A 12,902-nucleotide genomic window follows, 5' to 3' on the forward strand; every position below is an offset into this window, starting at 1 on the left:
AGTGATGGACGCAAATTGAAAAAAATGCACCTTTATTTCTAAGTGAAATATCGGCACCATAAATTGTGATAGGGACATCGTTTGAATGGTGTAATTAACGGGACAGATGGGCAAATAAAATACATGGGTTTTAATTACGGTAGCGTATATTAATTTCAAACTATAATGGCCAAAAACTGAGAATGAATTTTTTTTTCATTTCTTTCTTAATCTTCCTGTTAAAATGGATTTAGAAAAAAATAATTCATAGCAAAATGTAGTACCCAAAGAAAGCCTAATTAGTGGCGGAAAAAACAAGATATAGATCAATTCATTGTGATAAGTAGCAATAAAGTTTATAGGCGAATGAATGGGAGGTGAACGTTGCTCGGATGCATGAGATTTTCGGCACTGCGGTGCTGAACCGGATATGCCATTGTGAAGATGACTTAGAAGCAAAGTTTTGCTTTCAGGGGTGTCCCTGGCAGTCGGAGCTGCGCTGGGTGCTGGAGTGATCCACTGGAGACTGCGGGGGGAGCCTGCACCCCCCCCCCTATCCCATCGTACAGGCAGCTTCAGAAGTATCCCTGCCCTCCGCTGTGACATCACTAGGTTTGCCCTGCCAGGCTTCAGCCAGCTGAAAATCCGCAAGCCGCACGTTCTTAACTGACACCCGGCTGCGGGGCCCACCGTGGGTTCTAGAGCAGCTGAACGTGGAGCGGATACGTGGCACTGCTGACAGGCAGAACTCTGAGTTCACAGAAGATGAGTCTGTACATCCTTACCATCGGGCCAGCAACTTGAACTACCAGGGCAGTGGCTTTGACCGGGGACATCTAGCAGCAGCTAACCACATGTGGAACCAGCAAGCCATGGATGAGATTTTCATACGGAGTAATGTGTACCCGCAGGTCAGTACGGCTACCCTCCCCCATCAGTAATATACTTATATCTGATTCAGTATGAAAGCAACTTTGATTCCCCAGATGTTATAGGACAGTACAGATGAGCAATAAGATGTAGATGTTTCCAGCTTGTGTGAAAGTTTAATGACCATTTATGCAGCTTGGAATTGGACCAAAGAAATATACTTCCAATGTTGGTTGAATTCCCAGCAGGGGTGTACTCGAGCACTATTAGTTTCTGATTTTCCTGATAAATTTAAAAAGGCCCTATGGCGGCACCCACATTTTCATCGCTGGGGGCTATTAGGCATCAGGAAAATGGGGGGGTGTGGAGGTTTAGGCGTCAGGCAGGCTGTTTATGTGGGGGACAGGGTCAGGCTTCAGTAAGCCTGTTTATGCGGGGGGGACAGGGTCAGGCGTCGGGAAGGCTGTTTATGCGGGGGGGGGGACAAGGTCAGGCGTCAGTAAGCCTGTTTATGCGGGGGGACAGGGTCAGGCGTCGGGAAGGCTGTTTATGCGGGGGGACAGGGTCAGACGTCAGGAAGGCTTTTTATGCGGGGGGACAGGGTCAGGCGTCAGGAAGGCTGTTTATGCGGGGGGACAGGGTCAGGCGTCGGGAAGGCTGTTTATGCGGGCAGGACAGGGTCAGGCGTCAGGAAGGCTTTTTATGCGGGGGGACAGGGTCAGGCGTCAGGAAGGCTGTTTATGCGGGGGGGACAGGGTCAGGCGTCGGGAAGGCTGCTTATGCAGGGGGACAGGGTTAGGCATCAGGCTGTTTATGCGGGGGGACAGGGTCAGGCGTCAGGAAGGCTGTTTATGCGGGGGCGACAGGGTCAGGCGTCGGGAAGGCTGCTTATGCAGGGGGACAGGGTTAGGCGTCAGGCTGTTTATGCGGGGGGACAGGGTCTGGCGTCAGTAAGCCTGTTTATGCGGGGGGACAGGGTCAGGTGTCAGGAAGGCTGTTTATGCGGGGGGACAGGGTCAGGCGTCAGGAAGGCTGTTTATGCGGGGGGACAGGGTCAGGCGTCAGGAAGGCTTTTTATGCGGGGGGGACAGGGTCAGGCGTCAGGAAGGCTGTTTATGCGGGGGGGGACAGGGTCAGGCGTCGGGAAGGCTGTTTATGCGGGGGGGGACAGGGTCAGGCGTCGGGAAGGCTGCTTATGCAGGGGGACAGGGTTAGGCGTCAGGCTGTTTATGCGGGGGGACAGGGTCAGGCGTCAGTAAGCCTGTTTATGCGGGGGGACAGGGTCAGGTGTCAGGAAGGCTGTTTATGCGGGGGGACAGGGTCAGGCGTCAGGAAGGCTGTTTATGTGGGGGGACAGGGTCAGGCGTCAGGAAGGCTGTTTATGCGGGGGGGGGGGGACAGGGTCAGGCGTCGGGAAGGCTGTTTATGCGGGGGGGGACAGGGTCAGGCATCAGGAAGGCTGTTTATGCAGGGGGACAGGGTCAGGCGTCGGGAAGGCTGTTTATGCGGGGGGACAGGGTCAGGCGTCGGGAAGGCTTTTTATGCGGGGGGACAGGGTCAGGCGTCGGGAAGGCTTTTTATGCGGGGGGACAGGGTCAGGCGTCAGGAAGGCTGTTAATGCGGGGGGACAGGGTCAGACGTCAGGAAGGCTTTTTATGCGGGGGGACAGGGTCAGGCGTCGGGAAGGCTGTTTATGCGGAGAAGGCTGTTTATGCGGGGGGACAGGGTCAGGCGTCAGGAAGGCTGTTTATGCGGGGGGACAGGGTCAGGCGTTGGGAAGGCTGTTTATGCGGGGGGTCAGGCGTCAGGGGGGCTGTTTATGCGGGGGGACAGGGTCAGGCGTCAGGAAGGCTGTTTATGCGGGGGGACAGGGTCAGGCGTCGGGAAGGCTGTTTATGCGGGGAGGTCAGGCGTTGGGAAGGCAGTTTATGCGGGGGGACAGGGTCAGGCGTCAGGAAGGCTGTTTATGCGGGGGGACAGGGTCAGGCGTTGGGATGGCTGTTTATGCGGGGGGACAGGGTCAGGCGTCAGGAAGGCTGTTTATGCGGGGGGACAGGGTCAGGTGTCAGGAAGGCTGTTTATGCGGGGGGACAGGGTCAGGCGTCAGGAAGTGTTTTTATATAACACTAAACATCTTCCGTAGCGCTAGTACAAAACAAATATTCGGGGACATATACATGAGAAGTAAGACACGGTACAGTCATCACATCCAGTAATACAAATACATACATAGTTAAAGGACCACTATTGCGGAAATCGTGAAATTTAATATACATGTAAATACATACAGATAAGTGCATTTCTTCCAGAGTAAAATGAGACATAAATTGCTTTTCTCCTATGCTGCTGTCTTTCAGTAGGTAGTAAAAATCTGACAGAACCAACAGGGATTCTCAGGGTTTTCTTTATTTTCAAAAGCATTTAGTTGCTCTGTCCAACTGTCAAAAAGTGTGAAATCAGCAGGGAGGCTGGCCAGCATCTTTGTATAAATCCTTTTCAGGGAATGTCTTTATAAAGAAGAAAGGCCTTGCTGAGAATCCCCCATGAAGAGATGAACTAGTCCAAACCCTGTCGGTTCTGGAAGAAATGTATTTCGTATTTGCATGTGTTCACATGCATTTTAAATTTTACAGTTTTTGCAATGGAGATCCTTTAAAGAGAACCCGAGTGTCACGGACGGTTGCGGGGACGCAGGCGCGTCCTGGAACCGCCCGTGAAGAAAAGAACGATCGCACTCGATTCCTGCATCGATTGCGCTTCAGATCAATAGAACCAAGATTTGATGTGTAGTATCTCTCTGCCTAGGAACAGCTGGGGGATCTGTCTTAGCTGAAGTGACAGCCTGGGGGGAAGGTGTTAATTAGCTTGGACATATTCCCTGTGGAAGGCACAATTCCCCTTTTGGTTCTGGGAACCAGGTGACACTTAGCTGATCTCATGGAGATGTTAATTAACCAAAGGATGCCTAGGTACAGCCAGGCAGGCTACGAATCCACGGGAGGTCTTGACACTTTGCTCCCTAGTAAAGATCAAAGGAAAGTCAGCTGTTAGCAGCTAGAACACACCCTGAATAAACCTGAAGTCTCATGGCATAATCCATAACTTCCCAGATCTGTAATATTTCTGGGGTTCCTGAGATGGCAGCTTCACCAAACGTGGGGGAAGTGTAGCATGAGCCCCGGTGCTGGTTCTGAGGAAGTGTCAGAACATTCTGAGGTAAGGACTGCCAGTTAGGCAGTTTGAAAATGCCCTGATGATACCACAGGGGACCCACCCCTCATGTCTGGTATCAGGGCGCTGGGTAAATCGAGACAGACCTGAAAATGTTAATAAATCTGCCCTGACCTGTACGGTTCTGTGAGATAGAGCCCATATATGGGTAGATATGATTTCTAGCCCCCAGGATAAGGGGAGGGCTCATCTCATCTTCTAAGGGGGTGTATGGCTCCCCGCCCTCACTCCCTCCTACTGAAGCAGGGGCATAAGAATGGCTGAGGACCCAAACTCAGTGTCCTCCACACTGAAACATCTTGAATTCATCAGATGCCAGCTTGAGGATATGCTGGCATCCACCTGGTCTGAACTCTGAACTCAAATTGAAACCCAGAACTCTGTTTTCCCACAAAAAGGACATCTTTCCAGGAACTAAGTATTTTTCTCCCTTCTTTTATTTTTTATACTGGCTATTACGGTTTTAATAATTGTTGATTTTAATAATTGTCTGTATATATTAATTATTTATATTGCGTGAATAAACGACTTTCTCCAAGTCATTCACTGTCTGCTACCCTGCTTATCAGCACACACAGAACTGATCCCGGGTCTCTGAAGATACGCTACTGTTTGTTTGTTGGCTAGACAGAATACCGTGTGTTTAACCGTTTTATTCGCAGGACTAGTCAGTCAGTTAGTGGGCTCCACGGTCCCATGGTAACCGCGGTGGTGGCAGTTTACTCTGAACCAGTAGGTGACGTTGTAATTACCCGTGTCTCACAGGCTCCCTTCTGAGTTGTCTGCGGCTAATTCTTAACGGTTCCTGCGCATTGACTGCGACCAGAGTTCGCACGATCTGTGCGCTGGCACCGTTTAGAAGGCTAAGTGCGGTCAGCAACTAGGGCTCCTGTGACACCGAGGCAGAAATTTTAAATCTTAATAGTGCCCATAGGCATGTCATGTGCACAACGACATGCCTCTCTGTCCCTCCATTGCCGCTGCTAGTGCCCCCTGCGCTCTGCTGTCCCCCGTGAAAATATCGCCGGGCTAGAGCCAATCTGCTTGTCGCTAGTCTGCTTTGTTTACCTGAGTCTTTTCAATCATGCTCCTGCGAATTGCTGCCTCCATTGCAGGCTCTCCCCGCCTCTGCTAGCTTCCTCCAATCGGAAGCCAAGCCGCGACCCAGGAAGTACTTGTGATTGACAAGCTTCAGGTAAACAAAGCAGGCTAGTGACAAGCAGATTTTCTGGGGGGACAGCAGAGTGCCGGGGGCACTAGCAGTGGCAGTAGGCATGTCATTGTGCACATGACTTTCCTCTGGGCCCTATTAAGATTTAAAAATTCCGCCTTGCGTTCGCTTTAATGTATGGTTTGAAATATCATTAAAATTGGTACTCATTCATATGGTAAACTACAGCAAAATAAAAAGCAATAGGGGTTGGTCCCTGCCCTTGCAAACTTACAATCTAGAGCAGGGGTCCCCAAACACCTTTTTTCGGTCAAGGGCCAAGTCAATATACTTCAGACTGCTGGGGGGGCCAGAACATGCATAAAATTATGTTGAAAAACATTACATTGAATCTAGGTATTGATTCCCCCCAATCGTGCCTGAAGGAGAACTCCCAGCAGCAGCCATTCAGTCATGGGGCAGAACGTCTTTGCGCACCAGACAGTGAAGCATGCCCGGGTAACAATCGGCTGTCCAGTTGGACAGCAGTGTCACCTGATGCAGAATTGGATTGGAGGCCAGTGAATTACTGCTCGCTGGCTTTTACAGTATGTGGATGGGTAATGCCAGCACTGCTATTCTATATGCGGCCCGCTGATATTTAAAGGTCCAGTGGGCCGCATTTATAAGTTATACTGTATATTTTGTTTGGGGGGGGGGGGGGGCAGTGAAAAAGCCTCAGCAGGCTGTAGTTTGAGGACCACTGATCTAGAGGGTATACTTGGGCTATCTTCTGTTCAGCTAACCTTTAACTATGATTTATTTGCATCCAGTTTACCATCTCTATCCATGAGCATGTCAGAAACCACTGAATACAGAAGTAAAGGCTACTGACAGTTATTCCTGTAGTGTAAGGAATGGCAGTGACAAGCTTGTAGCTGTAAATGTGTGTGTGTGTGTGTGTGTGTGTGTGTGTGTGTGTGTGTGTGTGTGTGTGTGTGTGTGTGTGTGTGTGTGTGTGTGTGTGTGTGCGCGACTCATAAACGCCTTGACTGATTTCAACAAAACTTTGTCTTACTACCTGGGATGATATGTTCTGGGGGTCTCATTCTCAAAGAAATAAAGCCAGAGTCCCCAAACTTTGCATAGTTGGTCACCGTCACTTGGTGACCAAGGTGAAAATTCAGTGACAGTGGGCAGAGCCTAAAACAGCCAATCAAATTACAGTAATTCATTGTCAATGGGAACATGTAAACAGCCATTCTTACTCTGCCGGAGAGATGACAAGGGGCTGGTTCCTGAAAGCAGGATTCTCAAACTTGGCACATTCGGTCTCTGAGTGACTAGAAATTATATTCAGGAAAGTGGGTGGTACCTACAACAGCTATTCAAAATTCAACACCTATTGATTTTCAAGGGGAATATTGAAACTGCTGCCATTTTTAAACTGTTAATGGCAGGGGCCTCAAAACTGCTACAATCGGTCATTGGGTAACTTGCATTAAAATTCAGAAAAGGGGGCAGAGCTACAAATAGCCAAACGATTTGTTTACTTGATTTCAATGAGAAAATTTAAATTGGTACCATTCTCACATTATTGATGCCAAGGACCCCAAAGCTCACAAACTTGGTCATTGAGTTACTGTGTCAAGGTTACAAAAAGTAGTCGGACTCAACAACCAAATACACACCTGAGCAACTCCAGGTCTTCAGCTTGTAATTAAACTAAAACTTATTTGTTGCGTTTTTACAGGACATTCCTCTCTGAACAATGTCTTCAGCTGACTGTATGCAGAAGAAATGATAGTTGCAATCTGAACATTATGTGCCATTGTGAAGATGAGACTGGGAAGCAGTTTTGCTTTCAGGGGTGTCCCTGGCAGTCGGAGCTGCGCTGGAGTGATCCACTGGAGACTGGGGGGAGCCTGCACCCCCCTCTATCCCATTGTACAGGCAGCTTCAGAAGTATCCCTGCTGCCGGCGTCACTAGGTTTAGTCTGCCAGGCTTCAGCCAGTTGAAGAGCCGCAAGTCGCACGTTCTCAGCTATGACTCTCCGCTGCTGGGCCCGTGGGTTCTAGAGCAGCTGAATGTGGAGCGGATACGTGGCACTGCTTACAGGCAGAACTCTGAGTTCACAGAAGATGAATATGTACATCCTTACGATCGGGCCAGCAACTTGGACTACCAGGGCAGCGGCTTTGACCGGGGACATCTAGCAGCAGCAGCAGCTAACCACAAGTGGAACCAGCAGGCCATGGATGAGACTTTCATACTGAGTAATGTGTACCCTCAGGTCAGTACGGCTACCCTCCCCCTTCAGTAATAGGCTTATATCTGATTCAGTATGAAAGCAACTCTTGATTCCCAGACGTTATAGGACAGTACAGATGAGCAGTGCGATGTAGATGTTTCCAGCTTGTGTGAAAGTTTAATGACCAATGTATGCAGCTTGGAATTGGAACAAAGAAATGTACTTCCTGCCAATGTTGGTTCAGTTCCCAGCAGGGGTGTAACAATAGCGGCAGGGGGGGTGGAGCAGGAGCTAGGCGAGGGTGGTAGGGCTGCACGATTTTAGGGGAAAATTGAAATTGCGAATCCCCCCCCCGCACTCAGAAATTGCGATATTGATTTTTTTCACTTTTTTTTTTTTTTTTCAAAGCAAGCTTTAGCACTAAATTGCACATGTATGCTGGTGGGGCCTTTTGTGAGGACGCTGGGCTGGGGGCAGTTAACAATGTACAGCGTATTGCCAGGGCCGGATTTATACATTTTTACCGCCCTAGGCCCACCATCACCAGCCGCCCCCCGACCTACAGCATCTCAACCAAACCCCCCCCCCCCTCCCCATCTTACACACACTCACTCACTAGGTAACCTCACCTAACCTTCCTGCATTATAGGTATCCAAATTACCACACACCCCACTCCTCTCCTGCAGTATACGGTAGGTAGCCATGTGACAAACCCCCCCCCCCCCCCTCCCCATCCAGTATAGGTAGCCAGATGACCTACTGCCCCCTATAGTATAGGGTAGAGACCACCCCCCCCCCCCCTCCTCTGTAGTATACATAGCCACTGGTGGTCGGACATTGGGCGGCAACAGACCTCCTGCAGAATTGCGAGTGGGAGGAGTATAGGCAGTAGCTTTAAGGCCCGGTGCACACCAAAACCCGCTAGCAGATCCGCAAAATGCTAGCAGATTTTTAAACGCTTCTTTAAAAAAATTTATGAGGCGTTTTGCGGATTGCTGCTGCGGATTTCAGTGTAGCATATTTCATATATTGTTACAGTAAAGCTGTTACTGAACAGCTTCTGTAACAAAACTGCCTGGCAAACCGCTCTGATCTGCCGTTTTTCAGAGCGGTTTGCGGTTTTTCCTATACTTAACATCGAGGCAGAAACTCCTCCGCAATCCAAAAAATGCTTCACCCCGGGAGGATTAGTTTCTGCAAAACGCCTCCCGCTGTGGTGTGCACACTCCCATTGAAATACATTACCCTAGCGTATACCGCACTCGCAAGCGGCTGCAAAAGCGCTCAAAAAGCCGCTCGGTGTGCCCCAGCCCTTACTTCTGAGCTTTGCAATCATTCAATCACCGCTTCTGGCTGGAACAGAGTACACTACAATACCGAAGCTTTCTCTTCCCCTTAGCTGCCGCTGTTTGTCTCTCTACCCGGCATCTCTCACACGTGATTTACCGAGATGTCCGGTGGAGGAGAGACAAGCAGACGCCAGCTACGACTAGCAGTGCATATTTTTGAATGTTAATGGGGGGGGGGGGGGGGGGGTGAGTCCAGTCCAGAGCGGCACACAGCGCCACCAGTCACTGGATAGAGATGGTATGACGTAGGTGGAGCTGTACCCTCTGTACAGCTCCGCCTACCCCCTCCGTCATACCATCTCTATCTAGCTATTGGTGGAGCTGTGTGCCTCTCTGGACTGCACTCGCTCCCTGCTGCGTGGCTCATTAACAGTCAAAAATATGCACTGCTAGTCGTAGATTCTGCCAATCAGTGACTCTTTGTGGCGGTAGGCGGAACCATGTGGCCAAGCGCAGCGAGCGCTGAAAAAAAACGGAGCTACTGACTGAAGATCGTCTGCACGTGAATCACGGTTTCGGTTTTAAACTGCAAAACCGTGCAGCCCTAGAGGGTGGGTCCTGTATTTCGTTAATGTACAATGCAGTGAAGCATTATACGGTACCAGGAAATGCATGCAAATTACATGAAGCGTGGAACCAAGGCATAACTACTTTATGGCCGTGTACACCCCCCCCCCACCCCCCCCCCCCCCACACCTCCATCATATGAGAGGGGGAGCGGGCCAGGAGTAAGGAGGGCCAGGCCCTGTACATAATGCAGAGCGGCAGCTTATGTTATACATTTACCTGCTTCCAGCAGTGATACAGGTCTTCTTCACTTCCTTTCCAGTTTACAGGAGCCATGCAGTCAGCCAATCATGCGGCTTCCATCCCTGTCACACGACACAGGATGGAAGCATGGTCATTGGCTGGCTGCACAGCATTGTAAACTGGAGAGGAAGTACCGTGGACCTATGTCACCGCTGGAAGCAGGTAATGTATAACGTTCTGCTGCCACTCTGCATTATGTACAGGGCCAGGAAAAGTTAGATAACTGCATGTTTGGAAGGCACGGAGGACGCCGTCCGCGCCCTCCGTGCCGTTCCGTCAGGTCCCCGCCACTTAATAGCCCCCCCCGACTGGCTCCCGACCGCACGGCCCGGGACGGGCTCTCCTGCCTGCATAAAGATGGCCGCCGGAGCTGACCGCGGCTGTACAGTCTGCATAGCTGTGAGTGCGGCTGCGCAGATCTAGGGCCAACCCCACGAAATAGTCTGTTACCTGGATCGGGGGGTTAGCCCTAGAGCTGCACAGTTGCACTCGCGGCTATGCGGACTGTGAAGCCGCGGCCAGCTCCGGCGGCCATCTTTGTACAGGCACGAGAGCCCGAGCCGTGCGGTCGGGAGTTGTTCGGGGGGCTATGAGTGACGGGGACCCGGCGGAACGGCGCGGATGGAGTTCTTCGTGCCTTCCAAACAGATGCAGGTATCTAACTTTTTTTTCTTTTTCAAAATTTGGCCTCGAAGTCCTTTAAGATCTGGGGAGTTTCCAGGCCATGGACCCAAAATTTCAATGTTTTGGTCCCTAAGCCACTAAGAAGTTGCCATTGGAGGGTGTTTTGGTACCATTTGTTATTCATGGCTGTGTTTTTTTTTTTTTTTTTTTTTTTTTTTGGGGGGGCAAAATTGTGAGTGAGCCCACTCCCTTGGATGAGAAGCAACCCCACACATGAATGGTGTCAGGATGCTTTACTGTTGGCATGACACAGGACTGATGGTAGCGTTCACTCTTTCTTCTCCTGACAAGCCTTTTTCCAGATGCCCCAAACAATCGGAAAGGGGCTTCATCAGAGAATATGACTTTGCCCCAGTCCTCAGCAGTCCATTCACCGTACTTTCTGCAGAAGATCAATCTGTCCCTTGTGTGTTTTTGGGAGAGACGTGGCTTCTTTGTTTCCCTTCTTGACACCAGGCCATCTTCCAAAAGTCTTTGCCTTAAAGGAATACTTTTAAAGTTCTACTAATTTCTGGCAACAGCATGAATCAATATGCCAACAGTAAGAATGAATACAGTATATGTTTCTTCTGTGCAGTGTTTTTTTTTCTATCTACCTTACCGACGGCGTCCCCTTAAGAAACTGACGGCGACGGATAATGGACGAGCTCATTATAGAGGCGATTCCTCTTTTTGAGCGTGGCAGTAGAATCTCCTATTGTGAGGCTCCCCCAAACCAGAGCGCGTTATACAGCGCGTGCCCCGCCGAACTAAGGTGCTATGAAGAGCGAGAGACAACCGCTCTCGCTCCTAATCTGCCCCTCATCGTGAAAGTAACTTTCATTAGCGAGGAGCCTCTTCTTCATTGGTTGTTTGCCGTTGCTAAGCAACAGCAAACGAATGAGTCGGAGGAGGGCGTGTCATTGCTCCGAAAGGAGCCGAAGAGGGGGACTTTATTGGGCGGGGGGCGGGCACAGCCACAACCACAAGTAGTCTCTGTGGAAAGGATTCCACAGGCTACTGTGAGGAGAATGCGGCCAGCAGATTACTGAAGGGGATTTTGACACGCCCTCCTTCGGCTTCATATTCGGCTCCTTTCGGAGCAATGACGTGCCCTCCTCCGGCTCATTCGTTTACTGTTGCTTAGCAACGGCAAACAACCAATGAAGCAGAGGCTCCTCGCACATGGAAGTTACTTTCATGATGAGGGACAGATTAGGAGCGAGAGCGGTTGTCTCTCGCTCTTCATAGCACCTTAGTTCGGCGGGGCACGCGCTGTATAACGCGCTCTGGTGTGGGGGAGCCTCACAATAGGAGATTCTACTGCCACGCTCAAAAAGAGGAATCGCCTCTATAATGAGCTCGTCCATTATCCGTCGCCGTCAGTTTCTTAAGGGGACGCCGTCGGTAAGGTAGATAGAAAAAACAAAACACTGCACAGAAGAAACATACTGTATTCATTCTTACTGTTGTTGGCATATTGATTCATGCTGTTGCCAGAAATTAGTAAAACTTTAATAGTATTCCTTTAACTGTGCATGCAGATGCGCTCACACCTGCCTGCTGCCATTCCTGAGCAAACTCTGCATTGTTGCACTCCGATCCCGCGGCTGAATCCTTTAGGAGACGATCCTGGCGCTTGCTGGACTTTCTTGGACGCCCTGAAGCCTTCTTAACAAGAATTGAACCTCTTTCCTTGAAGTACTTGATGATCCTATACATTTTTGATTTAGGTGCAATCTTAGTAGTCACAATATCCTTGCCTGTGAAGCCATTTTTATGCAACGCAATGATGGCTGCATGCGTTTCTTTGCTGGTCACCATGGTTAACAATGGAAGATCAATGAGCATCCACCCTCCTACATGTCAAGTCTGCCATTCTAACCCAATCAGCCTGACACAATGATCTCCAGCCTTGTGCTCGTCAACATTCTCACCTGAGTTAACAAGACGATTACTGCAATGATCTCAGCAGGTCCTTTAACCTCTTGACGACCAGCTAACGCCGATTGGCGTAAACTGGTCGTCTGCGGGTTACCATGGAAACGGCCGCTCGATCGAGCGGCCTTTCCATGTCAGTTCACGGAGGGTGTCTCTGTGAACAGCCGGAGAGCCGCCGATGGCGGCTCGCCGGCCAAATGTAAACAGGCGGGGAAGAAATCCCCGCTGTTTACATCATACGGCGCTGCTGCGCAGCAGCGCCGTAAGGCAGATCGGCAATCCCCGGCCTCTGATTGGCCGGGGATTGCCGGCACATGATAGGCTGAAGCCTATCCTTCAATGCGCAGGACGGAAATCCGTCCTGCGCAGCACACAGGGGAAGGGAGAGGGAGGGAGCTGGCGAGAGGGCTGAAAGCGCTGCGGAGGGGGGCTTTGAAGAGCCCCCGCTAAGCAACTGCAGCCAACGGCGATCAGACCCCCCCCCCCCCCCCAGCAGGACATCCCCTTAGTGGGGAAAAAAGGGGGGTAGTCTGATCGCCCTGCTGCACTCCTGATCGGTGCTGCGGGCTGTAGAGCCCACGCAGCACCGATCAGTGTAAAATCCCCTGGTCGGCAAGTGGTTAATGACAGCAAATGAAATGCAGTGGAAAGGTTTT

General features: G+C 50.5%; 1 long non-coding RNA gene across 1 annotated transcript in view; it reads left to right on the forward strand.

The window, feature by feature from the left end:
• Nucleotides 1–7,236: 7,236 nt before the first annotated feature.
• Nucleotides 7,237–12,902, forward strand: part of LOC137528507 (uncharacterized) — a 58,873-nt gene continuing 53,207 nt past the window's right edge. The window contains exon 1 of the long non-coding RNA XR_011023417.1: nt 7,237–7,524. This is a non-coding gene — a long non-coding RNA (uncharacterized lncRNA). The remainder of the gene's footprint in view (nt 7,525–12,902) is intronic.

The sequence above is a fragment of the Hyperolius riggenbachi genome, chromosome 8, assembly GCF_040937935.1.
Source record: "Hyperolius riggenbachi isolate aHypRig1 chromosome 8, aHypRig1.pri, whole genome shotgun sequence".
NCBI lineage: Eukaryota > Metazoa > Chordata > Amphibia > Anura > Hyperoliidae > Hyperolius > Hyperolius riggenbachi.